The sequence below is a fragment of the Gopherus flavomarginatus genome, chromosome 5 (assembly GCF_025201925.1).
Source record: "Gopherus flavomarginatus isolate rGopFla2 chromosome 5, rGopFla2.mat.asm, whole genome shotgun sequence".
NCBI classification, from domain to species: Eukaryota; Metazoa; Chordata; order Testudines; family Testudinidae; genus Gopherus; species Gopherus flavomarginatus.
In genome coordinates, this window is record NC_066621.1 from 74,940,674 (window position 1) to 74,966,527 (window position 25,854).

The window sequence follows — 25,854 nt, forward strand, 5'->3', positions numbered from 1 at the left end:
AATGATGTGCTTTCTTTCCCTAAAAACTCTAACATGCTAATAAAAAGGATAGAAGGAGTCATGAGCTACCTTAATACATTTTTAAAATTCACCTTTATTATTCATGGAGAAAAACTTGCTACTTAACTACAGACATAAATTGTCACAAATGACTGTACTTTAATAGATTAAGAGTCAAATCTATGATGCTATCCCTTTCAGTTTTTGAGGAGCATGTACCTTTCAAAAGCTGGGTGTCTTAAAGGTCAAAAATTCATTAGAAGACTGAATTTGTTTGTGTTCATAAAATTTATTAAAAATAGTTATTTTGGAAGGTCATTAGTATAGTCTTCACACATCATGTCCACAGTGATCATTACACTACAATGTTTCAAGAGTCATTTTCCTGAAATATCTACTACTATCTATTTGCACAGTAAGGTCTCATTTCCATTGAGGCCTTTTGGGCTAAATATGCAGCGGCACTGCGTTTATTCCTGATGCAGATGAGAGGAAGGTGGGGATGGGAAAGGCCCTAAATGGCCCCTGGCATAATTTAGAATAACTTCATATTTGTTTGAAGTTACACTGACTTTAGTGAGCACATGTGTTGTGGCTGAAGATCTGGTGCTTTGTCATGTACTCAGCCCCACCCACAACAGGCCTGTTATGTGAAATGAGCAGGGGGATAGAACCTGGCCTTGCAGCACATAGAGATTCCTTTGTGTGGGAGGAATCCTTCACTACCCCTTCAGGGCAGAAACAAGGGCGGAGTATTTGTCCTATGGTTTCAAGTGCTTTAAAACATCTTTGAATGACGATAGAGGGAATCTGCTCTATATGGACTTTAAAACTAAAGACACAATTTTCAATGAAGGTGTCAATGGATGCACATACCAATTGTGGCTGTGAGAACGATGCACTTGTGCACACAAAATGGTATGTGGGTGACCAAATAACTGATGTGCACATTCCACTTCAAATGCAAATTCCAGGTTTTGCCAGAGCAATTTCTTCATGAATATTTTTTGAAGATGCACCTGTTGCATCAACAATTGACAAATGAGCACAGAAGCCTCTCAAGTCAATAATTCATATTGGAACAAGTCTTTAAATAAATAGTGGTGCCTACAAAGTTAGTATATTTTATAAGCATACATAAAATATATGTAACTTCCATATTATGTAAAAAAATCCATCCCTTCTGGGTTTATTGGCTTGTCATCCTTCAGTTTGGTTCAAGTGTACACTTCTACTTTTTCTACTTCCATGGTATTATTATAGTATTAAGTTAGTTCCTAGTAACAGTTCTGATCACACCTTCTGTTGTTAATGCACTAGAAAATATAATCCATTGATGTTACTGTCTGTCTGTACAATCAAATGACCAGCCAAAAGAATGCTCAGCTGTAAGTATATATGTCTACAGCTTTCAAAGGCTTAAGGAAATAGCTCCTTGTTTTCTTTTGTAAATGTTGATACTATCATACTCAGGGTGACGGTGACTTGGTTTGGAGATGAAGGATAGGAAAGCAGCCAGATGATTAATTGCTCTGGGGAAGGATCTGAGCAGGAACTTGACCATCAGTGGCAATGCCAGGGCAAATATAAACTATAGCACAGAGGAAACAAAAACCAATTTGGCCGATACACCTCCTGTCTTTAAAAAACGACCAACAAAATAACAAACAAAATAACACCTAACAAAATAACATCAAAGTAAATGAGGAAAAAACACTCAAGCATAACAGTTCTCATGTTAACAGTTCCAAAACTAGACCCAGTTGTCAGTTTTACAAAAACTTTCATTGCTAGTTACAGAAATAGAGTAGGTTTCAGAGTGGTAGTGTACTGCATTGCTATCACAGATTTGATTCTTTGTCCTGGCATTGTTGCACCACAGCAGTTGAATGAGGAATGAATTTGTCTTAGGTGATGGACTTAGGGTGACCAGATGTCCCGATTTTATAGGGACAATCCTGATATTTGGGGCTTTTTCATATATAGGCTCCTATTACCAGGAGCGGCACCAGGGTTTTTAGTGCCCTTGGCAGGGGTCCTTCCGCGCGCCCGGGCATTGGCGGCAATTCTGCGGCGGGGGGGGGGTCTTTCCATGCTCCAGTCTTTGGGGCACTTCGGCGGCAGATCCTGGAGCGAGTGCAGGACCCGCCGCAGAATTGCTGCCGAAGACCCGGAGCGCGGAAGGACCCCCCACCACCGAATTGCCGCCAAGGGCAAAATGCCGCCCCCCCAAATCCTGGTGCCCTAGGCGACCACCTAGGTCACCTAAATGGAAGCTCCAGCCCTGCCTATTACCCCCACACCCTAGATGGACTGTTTGAGTTACTTCCACTGGGCTGTTGATTCAAATACCCTCAATTATGAGGAATTTTCTTATTTTATAAGTGTAATAAATCACTTTCTTTGGCTTGAACTATCTGACTCCATGGGAGCAGAGCTTGTTCCTGAGAGAACAAATGTTGTGTCTTCTCTACTTGAGCTCTGGCCAGTGTGTTTGTCTGAAATACTGGTGATGCAAAAATGCTTTGGCCCTCAACATGTGCTGAGACCCATGTCCACTTTGCCCAGTGAAGGCCTGCAGGAAAATATTGATCCTTTGTTGGTAGAGGTCAGTGCTTCCATGAGGGAGTGCAGGCTGCCTGCTCCCCTGAAAGAAGCTTTTTTACAACCTCTACAATCATCAGTTGATGCTGATTATCTTGCCCTGCAGCAAGTCTTACATTTTTAAATGATTATTGAAAAGATTGTGATGAAACACACAGTCTTTGAAACAGCCCTTGACCTCTTTGCTAACCATAGTAAGGCTGGACAAGACTATTTTTTCTGTGGCTCTGTTCCCAGCTTGTTGAGCTTTCTCAGAGGGACGTGTTAGGCAGTGGCTCTCCTACTCTGATAGTACTCTCATGTGGGGTTCTTCTGAGGTCTATATTGTAACCCCACTTATTTAGTATGTATATGAGGCCATGGGGAAGGTTTGTAGGTAGGCATGGGTTGTAGTGTCTCCAGTAGGCAGATGACATGCTGCTTTATATCTCTATCTTCATTGACCCAATGGGAATGGTTGATGACATTACTCAATGTCTAAGGGAGATTTGGACATAGATGAGGGTTAGGTGGCTGAGACTCAATCCAGATAAAACACAAGTGATGTTGGTTGGTTGGGGAAAGCTCCTAGATGAGATGGTGATGGTAATTTCTGCTGCTTTGACTATGGGTGTGCCTCTGCCATCTGCTGATGGGGTTTGTAATCTGAGGTTAGACTCCCAGTTGCTGCTGGGAAATCAGATAACAGCTACAGCCAGGTTGACCATTTGTCATCTATATAGGGCCAGACTTTCAGACTGCCATCTGTTTCTTTATCTCCTCAAGATTAGGCTAGTGCAACGAGCTGTACATGGGGCTATATCTTTATCCAAAACACTGCAGCTGGTGCAGGACTTGGTTGCCCCTGTTATCAGTGTTTCTGTCTGTAGGCATATTAAACTTGTGCTCTACGATCTGCATTGTCTGTCTGTCTGATTGCCAGGTTGATTTTAAGAAGCTGGTTTTTGACCTGTAAAGCCCCAAATGGCCTTGGAACTAAACTATCTGTCTAAGAAACCGCCTCTTTCCCTTTGACTAATTGCTATAGTAGCAGGTACTGCATCTGAGCTGGATCTGCATTATGATCAACGAGGAGGAACTGCAGGCAGGCTGTTTTCTGTTAAAGAGCTATATCTTTGGAAATAGTTTCTCCAGTTTAGAACATAATAGTGTGATTTGTTAACTTTCAGGGCACCCTGTAAAGCTTATCTTTTCTCCTTAGCTCATAAGCAGAGGGGAGAAGGGTGAGTCAGGGAGGGGAACTCACTTGGGGAGTACGGTGGTGGGGTTTATGAAAGGTTTGATTCATTTAATGTGTTCCAAGGGTAACTAATGGGGTCTGTCTATTTTAAGATGTGCATTTTAATTGATGATGCAGGTGTTGGACCCCCATACAAAATGAAATCAGAAAAAAATCGTTGTATGATTCCTTTGAACCAGCATCAATGGAGTTTTGCACACCTCTGGTATTGACCCTCCTGGGTACCTTCTCTTCACCACTGATCCTGGGCTACATGCAGAACAACACAAACACACTCTCGTCCCTTGCCTTTATCACTGGGATGGAGTGGACTGCCAGCATGGGAGAAAATAAGCAGCAGCAAAATATAATAAAGGTGTGGTGTTTGTATATATAAGTCAGGGGCCCCATGTCAAAAGACTTGTGGGGAGAGAAAACCATTCCCAGGCAGAGGTGTGGTGGGAACTCAGATAAATCTTTCCACTTAGCCTGGAGGAAGGGAACTCAGTGTAAAAACTGGTCTATTTAAATGCATCACTATATACATCACTGTCCTGCAATCTCCAATACCATGGCCAGCAGGTCTTCATAAGCCAGGACCAAACTCTGGCTCCCTGCAAAGCCTAGTTAATAATCTATGTGAAGAGGTGCTTGCTACAGCAGGGTCCTGGACAGAGACTCAGGGAGGATGGAGTCCTCCCATTCTGCCTTCCTCGCAGACCACGGGGTATGAGTAGAGATGCTCCACAGGCCTATATTATCATCTGCACAGATATGCTCCAGCTTTCTAGGGAACTGTACCCTCTAGCTATGCCCAAGACCCTCCAGTCTGCTCCAAGTCTTTATTGCAGGGTTGAATGTAGGGAGCCTCTACAGGGCACTCATCCATTGCAAAAGGAGATGCAGATTCTTCCTTGTACAGCTTCTCCCTGGCTGTGGGCCCATTTGGCAGGGGAATCAGACCAGTTCTATGGCCTTTAAAGTTATCATTAGCCCTGTTTCAGGATTTGCTTCTGAAGCACTGACCAAGCTGTTTCTGAGGCAGTGCCTGAGACTAAGGCTAATGGAGAAGTGACCCATAATAGAGGAAACCAGATCAACCTTTTGAAGGTCCAGGGCTGAACAGTAGCCTCACTCTCTCTTTACCCACTCCTGTTGTAATTTTTAAAAATACTTTATTTCTTTCTTTCAAGCAAGACTACAAACCTACTCCCCCATCCAAATCACTTAGACCCACTTTGTATTGCAGAAGTTGGGAGCTGAAGCAATGGCAATATTTCTTCCTGTTCCCTAGTAAACTAATGCTGTCACCCTTAACAGGAATTTACTAGCCAAGGACGGGAAAGGGAAAAAAGTCTCATGCTCATGGACTTCTCAGGCTATGGTATATGCTTTGCTGCTGAACATAGGCATTGCCAAACTAGATCAGACCTGTGGTGTATGTACTCTGGTTCCCTGTCTACCATTGTACCACTGCTTTGAGTATTGACGACAACAGCAGTCCTATGAGTGAAGCAATTTCAGGATCAGGCCCTTTAAGAGCTCAAGAAATTATGTGAAACTGCTGAACTGGAATATAAATAATACAGAACATGCATTAAGCTTTCTGCTATGATTAAAACTGAGAGATTTGATGCATTAAGATATAGTTTAATACAAAGTTTAGACCAATATGTTTTACCTCCAGCAAAGTAGAAGAGATTGAAAGACCCGTTTACCCAACAAAAAGTTCATTTATAAATGAAACTGAATACTTGTGACATCATAACTGTAAAAAACCTTCTTCGTTCTTAACTTTTTTTAACCTTGAGAATGGGACTTTCTATGGCTTTGAAGTAGGGATTGAAGATTACAGGGATTAAGGAAGGCCAAGAACTCTGATAGTAGGAAATTAGTAATACATACAAACTTTTTAAAGAAATCTTGATATCTCCTTTCTATTAAAGAAATGATGCAGCATAGATTTCACAGCATGCAATAGAAATTAGTGGTTTGGATGTATCCATATATTTTACAATAATTGTAAATTGTCTATGAAATTGTAATGAGTCCTTGTAAGGATCATTGGTGGGGTAGGAATCCAGGATATTCAAACTCATAACATAGATCACTACCACTTGAATTAAAGGACCATCTTCATTAGATGGTAGCTATAGTAGGCTGCTATCCTCCATTTGGACTAGTTAATAGAAGGGCGCATAACACACACTGTGTAAATTTATGTTACAGGATCATAAAACATCCCAATCCATCATGGAATTCCTTTAGTAACTCTGTTATAAAGCATTTATTAACAACTAATTACAAACATCATACACCATTAGAACAAGCTGATGTGATACAATTATGTTATTAACACTGTGGTTATTCAGGCTGCCAGAGTTCTGTCCTTATTTTTTTACTCCAAGCCACATACCTAAATAACCTCCTTCATTTCCATTTCCTATTCTTATCTCCACACCGACTCCTAAGCTGACCCTTACATCTCAAAACATCCTCATAACTTTGCTTGACACTAAAAATCATGGTCTTAATAAGACACTAGATTTATGGCTTATTACAACAATCTGTAACTCCTCCCTTTTTGTCCTATTACTACAGGGGTGTTTATGGTCCTCTTCACCTGGAATGGTCCCTTAGAATATGTTTTGACTACTTTTGCTAAACTATCTGTTCAATCTTGTATTTAGTTGTGACACTCTTAGTACCTTTCCCAGACCTGAAGAAGAGCTCTGTGTAGCTCAAAAGCTTGTCTCTCTCATCAACAGAAGTTGATCCAATAAAAGATATTTCCTCCCCCATCTTGTCTGTCTAATATCCTGGGACCAACATTGCTACAACAATGCTGCATATACACTCATACACACTTCTGTAAAACCAGATTGTTCTCTGAAATGTAGTTATGTGATTTTGCTTCAGGCAGCTGGTTGAGTTACAAGTAAATTACTGCTTTCTTCCATACTTGTCTTTCAAATGAGTTCACATATTACAGCAGATTAAGACAAACAATGGGGGCTATTAATGGGAGATAGGAAGGAGGGTGAGGGGAAAGTACATAGGACTATGTTGGTCCCCTCCCCCATTATATTTTGGTATGATAAGAGGACATGCAAAGGAGATTAGCTACTAGGTAAGTGCTGAGAACCTGGGGTTCCAAGTGCCCAGTAGTTAGCTTTTAACCTCAATAGTCATGTGACAGAGTTCAGTTACCAATCAATCTTACCAATAGTGGTCTGTATTGCATAAACGTATCTACAATTAAATCTCCTGTCATTCCACTGGGAAGGGATCTTTATAGAATAATGTTCACCTTATATGTGTAAAGAGACTGTTTCAGACAGTGAGTTTGTGACTAGCCTAGAAAGAAAGGACATACCTTTTTTTTGAATAAACATTGCATGTATGTCTGAAAGTGAATTATTTATTGTCCCCAAACTTTAACTTAGGACTCCACTTTAGCCTTGGTTTTATTTAGAATCCATCCAGTTGTAGCTGACTAACCAGTAAGCTTTTACCTGGCCAGGACTTACTAATGTGGATAACAATTTGAATTTATACAAGGATCACCAACAAAAGGGAACATTTACCAGTGACTGAATCTGAGACATCCAAATTCTTTCTTCTTCCAAATGGAGGGAAATACTGCATTATTTCAGGTACCACTACACATAACCATTGTTTTGAATGGCAACCATTGTATAACAGCTTCCAACTGAGGCTCAAGGACTTTTCAAACATTCATTAATTCTCATAACACCTTTTGTAGAAGGAAAGTTACAGGACTTGCTGAAGGTTACACAGAAAGCTGTAGTGCAAACTGAGAAAAGAATTGATTGTCTGACTCATAGTTCTGGGTGCTATAGGCACAAAATCATCTCTCCCTTACTAGTAGTTGCTTTTTCCATTGACATAAGTTCTTTTTTGTTGAGAAATTGAAGGAGAATTTTCATTTTCAAATGTAATTGAATTTAAGGAATGATAAAGGAATGATGTAAATGTAAGGGGACTGTTGTCCCTTTACTAACATTCAGTGAGGGTGTTTTGGTTGCTAGCTCCCAGTACTAAAAGAACGGGGAGATGCCAATGCTCCAGGTCAGCCTGATTGACAGGGCAGGCAGGCTAATCAGGGAGTTGGGGGGGGGGTCCTCTCCTCCGTGTGAGCTGGGATTGCCTGGGTCAGACAGAGTGGGGCTGAGCTAAGGAGAGAGCCGGGGCCCAAAGCTGAGCTGGGGAACAGAGCTGTGCCAGCCAGAGATGCCTGAAAAGCAGCCCAGGAAGAAGGTCAGAGCTGGGAACAGAGTCATGGAAGCAGCCCACAGAGCAGATCCTGTGCTGGGAGCAGGGCTGCAGCCACAGAGCCAGAGACACAGCTCAGGGAGAGCAGCAAAGAATCCTGTGGCACCTTATAGACTAACAGACGTTGTGGAGCATGAGCTTTCGTGGATGAATACCCACTTCCTCAGATACATGTAATGGAAATTTCCAGGGGCAGGTATATATATGCTAGCAAGCAAGCTAGAGATAACGAGGTCAGTTCAATCAGGGAGGATGAGGCCCTGTTCTAGCAGTTGAGGTGTGAAAACCAAGAGAGGAGAAACTGGTTCTGTCTTTGTTCAATTACAGTGCTGAGGCAGAGTGGAGCCGGCGCTAGAACAGTGGAGCTGGGGCTGGAGCAGTCTGAAGCTGCGTGCGGTGAGCAACTGGGACCAGCCAAGGGGCGATCCTGGGCAAAGGGCCCAGCACAGAAAGATACCCACAGCCAAGGGTCCTTGTAGGCCAGACTGGGAGGGGGATCTTAACTTGATGGGAGGTGACACTGGGAAGAAGGGTCCCACCACCCAAAGCCTGGAGGTGTGTGTCCACCAACAGAGCAAATGTCCAACCCACAGCATCCCTGCAACACAGCCAGAGCCTGAGAAGGAGACCTGGGACCTACAAGGAACAGACTGTGAACTGCCCTGACGTTCCAGAGACATCGTTTGTAATGTTCCCTGCCACAAAGCAGGGTGATGTGTTTTCCTTTAACCGTTCCCATTTTTCCTTATTCTTTTTAAATTTAATTGTTGATTAAATAACTTGTATTTGCTTTAAATTGTATGAAATGATCAGTGGGTCAGGGAAGTGTCCAGTGAGGAGAGAGCACCCTGGAGTGGGGACACCCTAGCCCCTGTCCTAGGTGACCAAAGCAGAGTTGGGGGTTGATCCCCCCAGGAATTCTGGGCCCAGCCTTGTTGGGGTTAAGAGGACTTTGCCAGACAGGAGACTGGAAGGGGAGTCCTCAAGGGCAGCGAGGCCTCTGGGTAAAGGAAGTGGTAGCGAGGATTCAGATCCTTCCGCTAGCCCAGGGGTAGGCAAACTTTTTGGCCTGAGGGTCGCATCGGGTTTCCAAAATTGTCTGGAGGGCCTCCCCAAACAGCCAAGTGTGGCCCACCCCCGCCCTCTATCCGACTCCTCCTACTTCTCGCCCCCTGACAGCCCCCCCCCAGGACTCCTGCCCCATTCAATCCCCCCTGTTCCCTGACTGCCCCCGGAACCCTGCCCACCCCCCCGGCCCCTATCCAACCCGCCCTCTCATTCCTGACTGCCTCTCTGGGGCCCCTGCCCCCACCCCCCCCCAGTCCCTGTCCCCTGAAAGCCCCTGGAACCCCTGCCCCGACTGCTCCCCACCAGCACATCCAATCCCCATGCCCCTGATTGCCCTCCCGGAACCCCTGCCCCCATTCAACCCCCCTGTTTGCCATCCTCTGACCGCCCCAACTCCTATCCACACCCCAGCCCCCTGACCACAACCCCGAACTCCCCTGCCCTCTATCCAACTCCACCAGATCTCTGCCAGCTTACCACACTGCCTGGAGCACCAGTGGCTGGCAGCGCTACAGCTGTGCCACTCGGCTTGAGCCAGCCACGCCATTGCGCAGCACAGAGCACAGGGTCAGGCCCTGGCTCTGCCGCCGCACTGCCCCAGGAGCTCGCAGCCTGCTGCCCAGAGCATTCTGCCAGCAGTGGGGGCAGGGGAACAGCAGGGAAGGGGCTAGGGGCTAGCCTCCAGGGCCAGGAGCTCATAGGACGGGCAAGGGGGTTCCGCGGGCCATAGTTTGCCCACCTCTGCATTAGCCCATTTCACCGGAGTAGTGCAGAAGCCAGGAAAGTTCCTCATAAAAGCAGGACCATTCCCCCGCTTACATAAATATAGAATATGAAAAAGCAATTCTCTTGCATACTAAATACACGATTATATTCCATTTCAGAGTGTTGCCTCTTAATACAACCAGTATTACAGTCTTCTGTTGTCCCAGAACATTGCACTAGTACTCTTATGAATGTCGGCAGTCTCAAAGGAACTTGAATGTAGTACTGAGCATACTTGGGCCAAGTTTTGAAGTAACCTGGGCCAGTTCATGGTTTTGCTTTGAAATTAGAGAAGCGTTGGAACCAAAATCAAATCACGGATTCGTGCAGCCTTGAATGTTTGGGAATGTTTGGGTCCAGATCCAAACTTTTTGTGCTTTGAACCCTTTCTCACTAGTTACACTCAAGGAGAAAAGGGTGTTGTGATTTTACTGCAAAATTAGGTGTATGCTGTGTTTTTGTGGAGGACTTTCACTTTGAATTTGGGGGTTCATTCAAATTTGAAATGTTGTTGGTAGGGAGGAAGGAGAGTAGAAGAACCTATGCAGATTTGAAACCAAATCCAGAATTTCCCCCCAAAACACAGTGAACTGAAATTACTAAGCTTCATCCAAATTAGATCTTCATAACAGAAGCTCTGAAAACCAGGACTGCCCAGAGGGGAGGGGGGGGAAGTGGGGCAATTTGCCCCAGGCCCCCATGAGAGTTTTTCGGGGGCCCTGGAGCAGGGTCCTTCACTTGCTCCGGGGCCCCCGGAAAATTCTTGCGGGGCCCAGGCCCGCGGAGCTTCTTCCCTCCAGGTCTTTGGTGGCAATTTGGCAGTGGGGGGTCCTTCCGCTCTGGGACCCGCTGCCAAAGTGCCGGGTCTTGGGCGGCAATTCTCCACCGCTGAAGACCCCAGGCCCCCTGAATCCTCTGGGCAGCCCTGCTGAAAACAAAGCCTTTGTTCACAATCACAAACTAAAACCTATCTGGTGCTGAAGTCATAGAATTTCCCAAGATTAGTAAAGGTGATAAGATCTGTCGCTTCCTTGCAGTCACTAGCCCAGCCACCATTTGTTTTGTACTAGTGCAATAGCAGGGGGCATGAATACATGCACACGCTCCTTATGACGGACCTTACGGCCCTGTTTGTTTTCTTTCCAGACCAGCGTGAAAACCTTGATAATATGTCTGCTTGCAAATGCCTGTTGAAGTGGTGGTTGTGTCAAAGAAAATCAATGGCAATCCTGTAAGGCTGATACGGGCCAGTGACAAACTGGCAAACATCCCTTCTCCTCAGTATCCAGGAGGAAGTACTCTGTCATAAATGGCAGGCAGCATTAAATGGTCAGTACAGCTAGTCTTTGTCCAGTGGAGCTCATACAGATGGAAACTGCTTCTTACTTCTCTTCAGGGACCAGTTTAAAGGAAACCGAAGGGGTAATGATTTCCAGTCATAAAGAAGCCTTACATTCAAATTCATTTGTCTGCTCTGTGTTACAGTAGCTGAGGTTTATTCATGCTGTTCTTTGAACAGTCCAAGGAATTAGATATGCATAAGCAAATATTTTGCCACAGTTCTGTATCTGTTCATGGTTTTGTTTTGTTTTGGTGTAATATTTCCACACATTTTTTGTCTATGATATTGCAAATCCTGAATTAATTAAAAAGTCTTGTAAATGCTTAGACTGATGAAAACACATACAAGGCACAACTAACTTAGGTAGCTCTCCAGGGATTTCCAAAAAACATCCAGCATATATGAGACAAAACAGAACAGGAATGAATAACAGATTTCTTTTTCTTTAGAATGGCAAGTGGAAAAATATCATTAAATAATCTGGACACAGAGATATGGTAATTGCACACATAGATGCCCAGTAATTTGGCACTCACACATGTAGTTGCTGCAGTTTCATGTGTAATCATGGTAACTGCAAGGATAAATTAGTTACATGCATTTTTATACACGTAGTTCTGAAAGTATGGCCCTAAATTCACAATTGTATAGAGGACCGATGATCCTTTATGCTTTCAGCACTCTCATTTTCAGTCCAAGAAATAGTAATTTAGAGCTATTTCAGTTATTTATTTATGATGTTGTACTAAGTACTTTCTAGCCCCCCTAAAGGCATAGTTCCTACCTGAAAGAGCTAGGGGACAAAAAATAAAAACAGACAATCAAAGAAACAAAACTCACACCAAACTAGTATAAGTAGGGCCCTACCAAATTCATAGTCCATTTTGGTCAATTTCACGGTCATAGGATTTAAAAAATCATAAATTTAATGATTTCAGCTATTTAAATCTAAAATTTACAGAGTTGAAATTTTAGGTGTCCTGACCCAAAAAGGAGCTGTGGGGTGGTCACAAGGTTATTGTAGGGTGGGTTGTGGTACTGCTGCCTTTACTTCTGTGCTGCTACTGGCGGTGGCTCTGCCTTCAGAGATGGGCAGCTGGAGAGCAGTGGCTGCTGGCTGGAAGCCCAGCTCTGAAGACAGAACTGCCACCAGCAGCAGTGCAGAAGTAAGGATGGCATGGTATGGTATTGTCACCAGTCTGCGCTGCTCCTGCAGAGCTGGGCCCTCTCCGACCACCCAGCTCTGAAGGCAGCAGTGCAGAAGAATGGATGACATAGTATGGAGTTGCCACACTTACTTCTGTACTGCTTCTAGCAGGGCGCTGCCTTCAGAGCTGGTTGTTCGGCCAATAGCCGCTGCTCTCCAGCCACCCAGCTCTGAAGGCAGCGCAGAAGTAAGGGTGGCAATACTGTGACCCTGCTTAAAATAACCTTGTGATTTCCCCCTGCAACTCCCCTTTGGGTAGGACCCCCAATTTCAGAAATGCTGGTCTCACCTGTGAAATCTGTATAGTATAGGATAAAAGCACACAAAACACCAGATTTTACAGGGGAGCGAGAACAGATTTCATGGTCCGTGACGCGTTTTTCATGGCCATGAATTTGGTAGAACCCTAGATATAAAGAAGTATAACTAAGAAGTAAAATCTTCTAGGTGGGAATTTACCAGAAGATACTACATAATACATTTTTGGGGATAAAATATATAGATTGTATGAGTTTGCTGATAATCCACCCATGATCAACTGATTAGTTTCTTTTGAAGGAAATTCTAATTAACTGCTTTACTTGTTTTGTATAAATTTCAATTCACTTACAAGGAATCTGCTAATTTAGGCAGTTTCATCCATACCCTGTGCTAATACAGATATTCCTAATATATAGGGTCCAACATATAGGTCCTCAGATAAGTGACATCTATACAACTCTATTACTTTCAACCCTCCGAGAACTTAGCCCATTGCAGAATTCTATCAAAGATGAGCATCCTATACGCATCCTTCTTTTTCCTCCAGTTTAGATTTGCATGTTTTATATAGAGATACAAGGCAATGTGCCAGATCCAGGCTCCCCTGTGGCCTCTCTATGCTGATCAACTAGTGCAAAACCACCTGAAAGTCATCTTAATTTGCTACATGAAGTTCCCACTGTCTAAAGGAATCCCAAGGTGGCATAATGCTGGCATAGTAGCTTCCACACTAATCTTTTGAAGCTCTTGGCCCTGATGAAGACAACTTTGCATGACAACACCCCACTTCCTTAACACATAAAGTCCACTCAATCCGACTCTGACCGCTTATTATATGTACAATGATTTCTCTTTAGATTAAATAAACTTTTACAATTGGGATGTGGAAACCATTTTCCTGGATTGTTAGTGGTACATTGCTTCCAGAGGATTAAGTCACCAAAGATGTTTGGGTCTTTGTAATAAGTATGGTCATAGGGTAAAATTCAGAGTACCCGAACAAGGCCTAAGCACCACACAAATACAAATTTTTCACTCAAAATAGGGCTTACGTGGAACTTAAGGGATGCATCAACCTTGTGCTGGTCCCTTGTGTAGGCATGAATTGCACTCATGATAATAAATTGGCTTTGGGTCCTGATAATTTGCACTCCAAAGTGCAATTGGCGATCTGATGAGTTAATTGCGTGAGCCCTCATTTGATGTTTATGCTGTGGTTACCTGAAAGTCATGGGAATATATGAGTTCTGAGCTTAGTTATTCCTGATAAAGAGAGACAAAGAACTGGCAGAACAGTGGGTAGACTAGTATCCCAATAGGGTTTCCCGCCAATTCCTTAGCATCATAGATATACTCAGTAAGTAATTACTTTCAACAGACCAGTTTGTTTATGTGACAGCTGCAAAGCAGTACATGAGGCACAATAGGGAGATGAATCAACTATTTTATTAAAGGAAAGTGTCACACCCTTTTAAGATATTCATAACTAGGAATGCTTCCTATATGAAATTACCCATTGCAAAGAACGGTCTTTGTTCCCTGTCCTTAATCTCGTTGTTATAGGGAGAAAGACTCAAGTAGATTACCTGGACCTCTTCTGTTCCTACAGTTCCTGTGTTACTCAACAAATGTGAAATTTCTCCAGTGCCAAGTGACTTTAAAAGATGTGAAAAGCCTTTTGATGTTCGTCTGTGGTGAAGTAAATTCACCTGATATGCCTTACATTCTCAACATCCTGTCTAAGGCTGTCAAATGTATTAGCTCATGTGACACAATGAGGATAATGTGGGTTATTTTCATGCAGTATCCCATATAATAACAGGACAGCGTGATTGCAAATTACTGTATAATCACTTTTCAGTACCATTCTTTCCAATGGATCCATTGAGTGGTTACCATGAGGTTATTACAAAATACCGTGTAATATTTTTGATAGTTCAATCCCTGTCAGCACTGTGGTATTCAGCTCTTTATTTGCAAAGTGCCAGTTCATTTTACAGTGGAGCTGAGTGTACAAATTTAATATTTATTTGTCCCGCTGTTTTTTCACAAAACCAAAGCTATTTTGTGTGTGGATGCATTGTAGCCCAATGAGTTCTCTGTGCTGGATTGTCTGAATAGATACTTTGGCATTTTTAAAGGTGTACTATTTATGTAATTTAGTATGTTTTGTGGTATGCATGCTAAGTTTTAAAAAATGCATCAGATATTACCCAGTAGACTAGAAAGGCTCCTTCGTGGCTGTTATGGTGTAACAGGTAAATACATATTTTGGAATGTGTACTAATTTAAAAAAACATGAATTATTTATTCAAGAGATGCTATACTAGGTAAATATATATCTGGGCACTTTTTTAAACAGCTGATTTTTCATCCTGAAGAGTCTATATCAGCTTTGAGGGAGCTGCCACCACCATTTATTGGAAAAATAATACACATTTTCAAAGCTAGCATGCATGCCAGAGTGCTAAAACTGCATGTTGTCATTAATGCACATTTACATAGCACCCATTGGAAGTAGGTACCTAATATGCCAATATACCATAGTTTTGTGGAATGCTGGCTTTGTTTTGCTAGTTATTGAACAGATGGATTGTTATTGCTCAGTCAGAAGCATTATGGGTAGTCAATTTAGCTGCCAGACCCACACGTTAATTCCTCAATGCTGCAAAACCCTTAGAACATTTTTGGTGAGAGATGTAAACAATATAAATACATGAGAAATTAACATAGTCAAAGTGCTTTTCTAACATGAATTAGTTCATCCTCGCAGCACTCCTGAATTGGGTATGTACTATTATGCTTATTTCACAGCAGAGGAAACTGAAGCACTGTGAGGTTAAGTGACTTGCCCAAGGTAACATAGTTAACCAGTGTCTGAGCAAGGAAGGGGAATGCACTGTTTCCTAAAAACAAAGGTTCCTAAACAAGTCTGTCACTCTTTTGTTTTTACACAAATGCCCGAAGTTTTTATTCCATATTTCACATTATTGAGCTGGGATTCTGAAAATGCTGCTTTGCAACAGTTTCTGATAGCATCTGAAATCACCAAAACATATAGGGTGCGGAAAGGGTCTGTGTTAGATATGCTGCCACTGCTTTCTCCATAGGAGTGCCAAGAGCATGGTTATATTAAATTATATAGCACTAAACCCAGTAGGTCATTAAAATGGTTTAGAAAATGTCTGTATAATATAGTTATAAAGATAACTTACCCCTATCTACAGATGGCGGAACTATGACTTTCATTCATATGCCAAGCATGTACTACAATAATTATGATACTACACTCATAAAACACAATTGCTACATGCACACAGAGCTCAGCTAAAGCCCAGCAGATGGAAATGTGATTATAGCCCCAGCCTCAAAAGAAATCAATCTATGATATTTTGAGTAAAAAAGATGGTGGCGGAAATATTATGCTACATAGTCTAAGTCATTACAAGCTGGTAATTTATGCTTTGCATGCTAACTGAACTGCCTTTCTTGTCTTAGTTTGAGCGACAATGCATTTTTTCATATGAGAGGAAGCAACAAAATAATAGAGTGAAATTAACCAATCAAAATCATGGTAAATAAAAGTCTCTCTCTCTTTCTCTCTTTTTAAGACTCAAGAGGCAGCTGGCACTCTCAGGCTTTGTTATATTGAGGAAAGAGAACAGCAAACTGCATGCAGTATAGATTCAGGCTCATTGAAACTAATGGCATGAATGATCTCACACCATTGTAGTAAGACGGAGATTTACTGTGCTTAGTAGAGAACCCATATTATGGAGAAAAGCATCGATCTACTTCCACATTTTATTCACATGAACGACAAACAAGTTATTCAGCACTATGCAGTCACATTCAATTCCTTAGTGTCTAAGTCACAATGCCCTCCAAGTGCCTTGTATTTTACAGCTGTATGGAGCACCTAGCCAATAACTAGTTGTCTCCATTTTACAGCCAACAGAAGAAGTTTATTAGCCCTCTTACTTGACCAGTTTACAGCTTAGACTTGTGCATGCTGGAAAATTTTAGCCATAACCTTTGATTCCTACAATAACTTTATCAAAACGAGTACATTGTAAGTTGTGAATAAGTATTAGGCAGTAAAGACAATACAGAATGCAAAATAGCCATGAACTGAACATTCTGATTCTGAACTCCTCACTCAAATAGTGAATTTTGTGCTGGATGCGTAGCACAGATAGGACAGCAAAGTTAATCTAAAAATAAATGAAAATATGAATAACAAGAGGGTATTCAGTTCAAAATGGCATCTTGGGCCTTGATTCATTGACAGTTATCACTGAAGCTGTTTGGCATAGTAAAAGTGGGGAAAGTCATGGCTATTTTACTTAGGTGTCATAGTTTTAGGTTGTAAAAGAAACCCTGGTAAACTGTGTTTACTTTGCATTATAAAAGTGTTAAGGAGTTGCCATGAATAGTTTAAAAGCATATAAAACTAGTCAACAACCAAAATACTGATATAGTCTGATTCTCTGATGTGGTTGGAATGCTTTGCCTCATAGTATCAGTGCAAACCAGTCCACCCACTGGAGGATGCCCTTTGCATAGGAGGATCCTCGCTGGAGCAGAGCCCAGGGCTGGCGCTTCCATTTAGGCGACCTAGGCTCTAGGTCAGTGGCGGCAATTCTGTGGCGGGTCCTTCACTCGCTCTGGGACCTGCCGCCGAAGTGCCCCAAAGATCGGGAGCGCAGAAGGACCCCCCTGCCACAGAATTGCCACCAACGACCGGGAGTGCAGAAGGACCCCGCCTAGGGTGCCAAAAACCCTGGCGCCGCTCCTGACAGAGCCACTCCTACTTCCTGGCTGTCAGTTCAGCTTTTGTGGCAGAAGGACAGAGGACATGACTGGGATATCCCAGTGCACCAGCAATTCCTGGCTGCTGTAATGGGTTGTTGGAGCCATTGTAAGCTCATGTTGACAGCACGCTTCAGAGGTGTGTGATGGGATCCTCGGGATCCCCGCAGCCTTGGACTGTGGGACCGCTGTGCTCCCTTAACTCTCCAGCCTGGACTGTCTCTCAGAATGCTTTGCTAGTGACAAGCAGCAAACCCCTCCAGGTGCTGTTATCAATTGGCACAATCGCATGTGGAGCCTCCATCCAGCTAGATTGCATGAATGCTCCCAAAGCCACTCATGAATCACACAGAGAAAGGCACCTGCCAAATCTCCCCAGCTCCCAGCCTCGCACCTCAGGAATATACCATCTTACAATGCTCAAGATGAGCAATGCAAATTTATTAATTGGTTCACCACTTTATCAATGGAAAGTGGATATACACCAGCCTTGGTAAACCTGAGCAGATTTACCACACACTTCAGGCAAACTCAGTAGTAAAGATACACAGTAAAACAGGTTTACAGAAGATAGATTTTAAGTGATTATAAGTGATAGGCAAAAAGTCAGAGTTAGTTACCAAAATAAAATAAAATATAAGCAGGCAGTCTAAACTCTCAACCCTATTAGACTGGGCAACAGCTAGATTAAGCAGTTTTTCTCATCCCACTGGATACTGCAGTTCATAGTACACAGGTTCCACCCTTGAAACATGGACCAGTCTCCTTTGTTGGAGTCTTCAGTCTTTTGAGCATCTTTGTTGCTTGCAGCAAAGGTGGGAAGTGGGGAGGAGAACACAAGTCCAGGTCTGGTGGGAATTGCTGATTCCCCAGGCAAGGTTGAACAATTCCCTTGACATGACCTTGTGCAAGTGAATCATTGCATTGTAGCTCCCTTGCTGGACAATGGCTGTTGATGGTTGTTCGACACCCACCCGGGCATTGATTACTTTCCTTGCTGTTGTCTCTGGGGAGCTAATATCTGGCCGATTCCACAACATACAGCATGTTTTAGTGACAACCATATAACACAATCTCATATCTTCATATGCACAAATGACAGACCTATTTAGATAGGTTATGATCTGCTGAAAGGCATTGTTCTATCTCCTGATACTTCACATGGCCTGCTTTATATGCAACATTGCAATTATATATAAATAAGGAATAGGGGGTTACAAGGTGCTCCCCTAAGGTATAGAATGTCACAAGGTGGCTAAAAGTCATCTTTGCTCCCTACTTCCTCAACCATACCAAGCACTTCTTGGCTGTAGCTGAATATTTAGACCATAGAATATATCTATATTGATAATATTGTTACAGATCTATATGTAGACTATCTGTATAGTATGTCTCATTTTGATAAAGCATATTACACATGCCTTAATTGCATAGTGTTATTGATCTCCATTAATTTCTAACCACATTTATACAAAGAAAAGGGGTGAAAAACCATAGGTTTTTAAAATGGAAACCCACCAAAAGTCACACTTTAGTCATGGGAATTAAGGCTGTGAAAAACCTACAGTCTTAGTTATCAGACATACTTTGCACCTATCTGTTGCCTTTCACCCCAGGACACTAAAGAATGATATGCTAAATGACTAAGTAAGTACAACTTCCCAGTGAGTGTGATTATCATGGTTATCTTTATAGGCCAAGGCTATATCTACACTACAGCTGGGATCGATGCTCTGAGATTGAGCCACCAGCAGTTGATTTAGTGGGTCTAGTGAAGACCTGCCAAATCAACAACAGATCACTCTCCAGTCGACCCCTGTACTCTACCTCAATGAGAAGAGTAAGGTAAGTTGATGGAGAGTTTCTCCTGTCGACCTCCCGCAGTGTAGACCCCGCGGTAACTCAACCTAAGGTATGTCAACTCCAGCTACGTGAATAACGTAGCTGGAGTTGCATAGTGCAGGTCGACTTACTGCGGTAGTGTAGACATAGCCTGAGACACATTAAATGATTTCCCCAAGGTCAGAAAGTTAATTGGCAGGTTCAGGGGGAGTCTTGCTAACTGCTAGAGGATACCTGGCTGGCTGAAGATAAACACTGAGCATAGAACCAGATAGACATGCAAGAGAGAACTTCCTGGATCCAGAGGGCTTTTTGTGCTATAATTGCATTCTTCAGATTTTCAGTTTGGTTCTGAATTTTTCTGATTGATTCTTGCACTTCACTTCTTATGATGGCATCAAGGAAAAATAAAGGTCTCAGTTTAAAGAAAAAGATAACTTAGTTTTCAGACTAGAATCCATCATTGCCTGGAGCAGAGTGCAAGATTCTTCACAGTCTCCACCAAATAAGTGAGACAGCTTGTTCAATGACTTACTTTTAATGAACCATGAGTGGCCTTGGTTGAGCAATTTGAATTACTGGTAGCGCAATTTCATAATTTTGGAAACATACACAATAGAGCAGCAACTGGAGACAAAGAGTATTCCGGCCCAGGAAATAAAGGTTGATTGTGCAATGACCTTATCAAACAGTTTAATAAAAGAAAATAAACAGCTCCAGTATTGAGAAGTTCTGGGAAATCAACTCTAGGCACACACACAGTCACATACTTTCTCTTTCTGAAGACAGAACGGTTCTGAACCATCCTTTTTTTAAGTGCATGCTAGAGATATTGGAGCTGGATGGGCCTAAGGGACTAATTTTCAAATAGAAATAGCTTTATTCTTTTACCTTGCAGCACCTAAGGTTCTGTGCTGGAGCATGGGTTTCTGTAGAAAGAGATGATGGGTACATTGTATGGCCTTGGTTTTCAAACATGGTCTCCAAAATTACAGGTGCCAGGTTGTGCCTATAATTGAATGCAGGTACTATTATTTGCATCAGCAGTCACACCGACTTAAAAGTCTAATACTTGATTTTACATACAAAACTCATCCACTTTTTTCTCTTTCAGATGTTTCTCTCTCTCTCTTTCTCTTTCTCTTTCTCAGCAAAATCAAAGCAAGGTTAAAAAATGGTAGAATATTGCCTGGCATGTGCTTAGAGTATTGAGATGTTACTTACAGTACATGTGGGGCAAAATTCTTTCATCAGATGCACATTGTGGGTTTCAGAGTCCAGATCTCCTCAAGATCCAGCCTTTTGGCTAGTAATCCTACACTATTATATACTAAGCTGGTAGCTCCTGTAACATGACAATTTGAATATTTGTTACTTTCAAGGCCAAATTCCAGTCCCAATCAAGTCAATGGCAAAGCTCTCTTTGACTACAATGGAACTACATTTTAACTCTAATTACACATACAATAACAATAGTAGTCTAACACTCTTCTCTTGTTCAGTCACTCTATGATTCTCATCCTCACACCTTGTCATTGTATTGCCTATTTAAATTGAAAACTTTCTGGGTCAAGGACCTTGTTTTACTATTATTATGTCTGTAAAGCATAGCGTAGCAATCGTGCTAGGCAAGTAAACAATAAGAGTATAATAGGAAGGGTTATTAATAATTAGAAGGATTAGTAAGGAGGAAAAGGGTGGTTTTGTGGTTACTGCATGGAACTGAGAGAGGTGGATTCTATACCTAGTTCTGCCATAGATTTCCTGTGTAACCTGAGGTATGTCACTTGACCTCCCTCTGCCTCAGTTTTTCAATCTGTAAAACTGGTGTAAACACTGCTTATCTAGATTATGTCCTGGGTGCTTTGTAAAGTTGAATTCGTTAATGTTTGTAAAGCAGTCTGAAATCCTTGATTAAAGCCAAAATGTTCTGAACTCCTTAAACATGTGAAACTTTTACTGAAGGCAGAGGTGAAAGTAAGCCGGTCCGGTCCGCTCTGGTCCGGTGTACCGGCAAGAGCCAGTACGCCATTCTGGACCCCATCGACTTCCACAGCGGGGATTGAAAGGGCTCTGGGCTGCCAGTGGCTGCGGGCAGCCCAGAGCCCTTTCAATTCTGGCTGCGGCTGAGATTTAAAGGGCTCAGAGCTCCCTGTGACTGCGGGCATCCCAGAGCTCTTTGAATCCCAGCCACGGTTCTGGTGGCCGGGCTGGGGCCAGGATTTAAAGAGCTCTGGGCTTCCCTCAGCGGCAGGAGCTCTGGGCCCTTTAAATCCCTGCCCCAGCCCAGCAAAGCTCAGGGTTCCCCCTGGCAGCCAGAGCCACTGGTTTAATTTGCCCCTGAGCCCTGGGGGGCTCCCAGCCACCTCTGCAGCTGGGAGCCCCTGGTTGATTTAAAGGCTCTGGGTCTCCCAGTCACAGCTGGTTCCCCAGGGCCTATAAATCTTGAGAGGCCACGCCTCTTCTGGATGAGGCCACGCCCCCTCAAGACTCTGGCAGTACCTGTAAGTCCTGTAAGTTACTTTCACCCCTGACTGAAGGTAAGTTCTATTCATAGTAAGAATACATAATGATAAGTAAACTGAAAGGTATATAGTGCTTTCAAAGTTTGAAAGTTTCCAGTGCTAAGCCTGGTCCTGTCCTCCATTTTACTCAATGGGAGGTATAGACACTCAATACCTCTGAAAATCAAGTAACTCAGGGCCATATTTTTAAAGGTGTAGGCACCTAATGGGATTTTGAAAAGCACCTAGGTTTTCAGCTCCTCTGGTTTTAGGTACCCATGTGCTTTTGAAAATCTCACTAGGCACTTTTCTGCTTCTTTAGGTGTCTATGTATCTTTAAAAATCTGACCTTTAGATGCTTTCTTACATAGCAAATAAGGATTTAGGTCCTTAATTTTAGGCACCAAAGTTTGAAAATGTTACAAACCATTTCATTTTGATCAGCCCTCTGGCGTGTACTATAAAGACATCTAGTGTCAGTCAGAATTTTGCTCAGAGAACAGTGAATCATTGATTAATTTAATTTTCCTCCCTTTCAATTTCTAAAAAAATTGTTGATGCCAAAAAAATTTCATGCGTCAGTCTATATTATTTGCTGAATTATTTGTGTTATTTTTTCCTACATAACAAGTTTTGAAACAGTTCACTGGAAGTTTTTAATTTTTAGACTTCACAGCTGATGTGATATTGTTTCTGTTTCCTTACTGAATGACTTAACAGCATGAATTTTGAATATCAGATATTGTAATTGTATATATAATTATAAATTAATTTTTGTGGCAAATATTTAAGGATTCAAGTTTAAATTTTGTAAAGTATTTGTTCAAAAAAGAAAACAGTAATGGATCTTGAATGTGGTTTGATCAAATTTTAATTTTGAATTTGAGCAAATATTTATAGAAATTTTCCCTATTCTTTGCTCAGCTTTATGGCTTCCCCTATTGACATGACTCACTACCATACTGTTAAACCCTGCTCATGTGGGGAGAAATAGGCCTTAAGTAGGGCTGAACTGGCTTCCTTCTTCCTTCTTCGCTGGGATGAATTTCACTCAAAGGATATAGCTATCATGAAATCTTTCACACCTTTTGTCATACATCTACTCATGGTTCTTCTTGACTTTGATTATTAAAATTTGTTTAATCATATACTGATGCCAAATGTATGATAAAACACAAATATACATTCAAGAATGTTGAACGTAAATACAAAACTATGCACTCAGCCAGGTTCCAATTAGATAAATGTACGTATAAGGGGACTACCAATTTTATAATGCTACACTCATTTAGAAAACTAGATACTTGTGTGCTAACAGTGGAATATTCTTAGCTTTCAGTATGCTATTATAATGATTTGCACTTACACTATGTTTCTGATAAATTCTAACTTCAGCTGAAGTGGTCATAAGAAAACAACATTCTTGGGAACATTTTAAGACTTACTATTATATATTATTTGAATTACTGTAGCAGTTAGGAGCTATTATTGTGAACCAGGACCCCACTGTACTAGGCACAGTACAAACTCAGAATAAAAAAGATGGTCCCGCCCCTACATGCGGGGCTATCAATCTTTTATGATCAAAGTTTTGTAGTTTTAGGCTCATGAGTTCCTGGGTGTAATAGATTATTTTGCAAATATTGAATATTGGAACTTCATTAGAAGAAATGAAAAATGATTGCAAATTTGTCACATTTTAAAAGGAAAGTTACTGTAAGGTAATACTAATCACACATATTCAGATGTGGCTGATGATGCCATGAAACTTGACGCACATCTTGAAGATCTCCTAAAGAACCTTTATTCAGAGAAAAAATTCCCTACTTAACCCCAAATGCCAGCATGAAAAAGATAATCAGGCTTTTAGGGTTGACTCAAGAATTTAGGGATAACTCAACTGATGACTTGTGGAGCTCCAGGCAACACCTTAGGTGCCTTGGTTAAAAGAATGAGATGTGCAAGTATTATTATGAATTTTTAAACTAAACATATGTATTGACTATTAATTGTCAAAAAGAAAATTCATGACTACTTTGTCTTCTCAGTTTGCTTATTATATTTTTGACTTTCTCTCAACTATTACTAGACTTAGCTTTAAGGGGTTTACAATTTGCCAGTCCATTTTTCTTTACTTTACTCTTTTTAAATGACAGCTTTAGTTTCCCCAGCATTATATTTTTCTTTTGTTGTCTTATTTTCAGGAACTATCATACATGCGGGGCTGTGCTGCCTTCCACTCACATGACTGTCAATATGAGATTGTTACTATTGCCACTCTAAGGACTTGTCCATACTGGCAAGTTTTGTTGCAAAAACTGCCTTTTAGTGACAAAGCAGCAATAGCATACATACTGCAATGAGACTTTTAAAAAAAATGCCCAGTTTTGGCGACAAAATACTTCCATCCTGTGAGAGATGTTTGTCGTTTTCCCTCCCTTTATTGTTGACAAATAGCCAGTGTAGACACCACAGCTTTTTTTTCAATTTTATTGGCCTCCAGAAAGTATCCTACAATTCCCATACTGCCGTTCTGGTCAGAGATTTGAACTCCGCTGCCCTGCCGCCAATCCGCCCTTCCTCTTTGCAAGCCCCGGGAATTTTAAATCTCATTTCCTGCTTGCTGGCTTCCCAGATGAGCTTCCCTGGTGAGCATGGCTGGCTATCACACTGAACACACTCCTGCTTGGACCACCGCTGAGTTGTTGGATCTGATCAGTATATGGGGAGAGGAGTCGGTTCAGTCGCAGCTCTGAGTGACCAGTAGGAATCAGAACACATATGGGCAAATTTCTCAAGGCTTGTGTGAAAAGGGCTATGATCGGGGCATGCAGCGATGCAGAGCCAAGATAAAGGAGTTGAGGCAGGTGTACCATATGGTGCGGGAGGCGAACCATTGCTCCGGTAGTGCACCTAAGACCTGCCTCTTCTATAAGGAGCTGAATGCTATCCTCGGTGGTGACCCCACCTCCATTGCCAATAGCCCCATGGATACTTTTCAGGCAGCAGAAAGGAGGTAACCACAGGCTGAAATTCTGGATGAAGAAGTGGAACTAGAAGAGGATGTGGAGCTCCCAGCAGGGTCACCTGGTGGGGCAGGCAGCCAGGAACTTTTCTCCACTCCAGAAGTGCTCAACGGGGAGCAGGAAGCAGATGAGATGCTGGGTAAGTTGCTGTGGCTTGTGTGGGGAATCGAAAAGTGGGAGGCAGGTAATGTTTTCTGTGAGCTGGACATTGCTCTGTGTAGCTAATCTGCATGGCCAAGCAGGGTGTCAATGGACCTCAAGACCTGTAGTGAATCTTCCAGAGAGAGGCTCTGGAAAGTTTCCAAGAGGTGCTAATTAATCCTCTGCCACAGATTCCAAGGGATTGCAGCCTTCTTAGTTCCCCCATTGTAGGAAACTGTACCATGTCATTTAGCAATCACTGGAGCTGGGACCAAAGCGGCACATAGCTGAGCTGCATATAGGCTGGGGTGAAAGCCGCAGGCATGCAGTAGTTGGGCCCTGGTGAGATGTCAGCCAGCAGGTTGACCACCTATGAAAAAGTGTGTGATAATTTTAGAATGAGTTCCCTGCAAAGCTGCCCTGCAAGCTGTGGCCGTTTTGTCCGTACGCACAACCACCTTCTCCCCACTCCTGACACTCACCATGATTGCAGTGCTCGCGGAGCTGTGTGCCTGCCTAGATTCTCAGTGAGAAAGTGATTTCTACTAGCAAAAGACCCTTGTTACTAAGATGTTTCAGTCATTTGCTGGCATGTAACAATCCCTCTTCTGTGCAACACAGACCTTGAAGAACACACCACACACTCTTGCTGAACAGTTTCGGCAGATAAGGTAGAACCCTAAGCGCAGCAAAGAAGACATGTTCTGGGAGGTGATGCAGCGCAATGAGAAACAAACCAGTGAATGCAAAGAGTTCTGGGAAGCTGA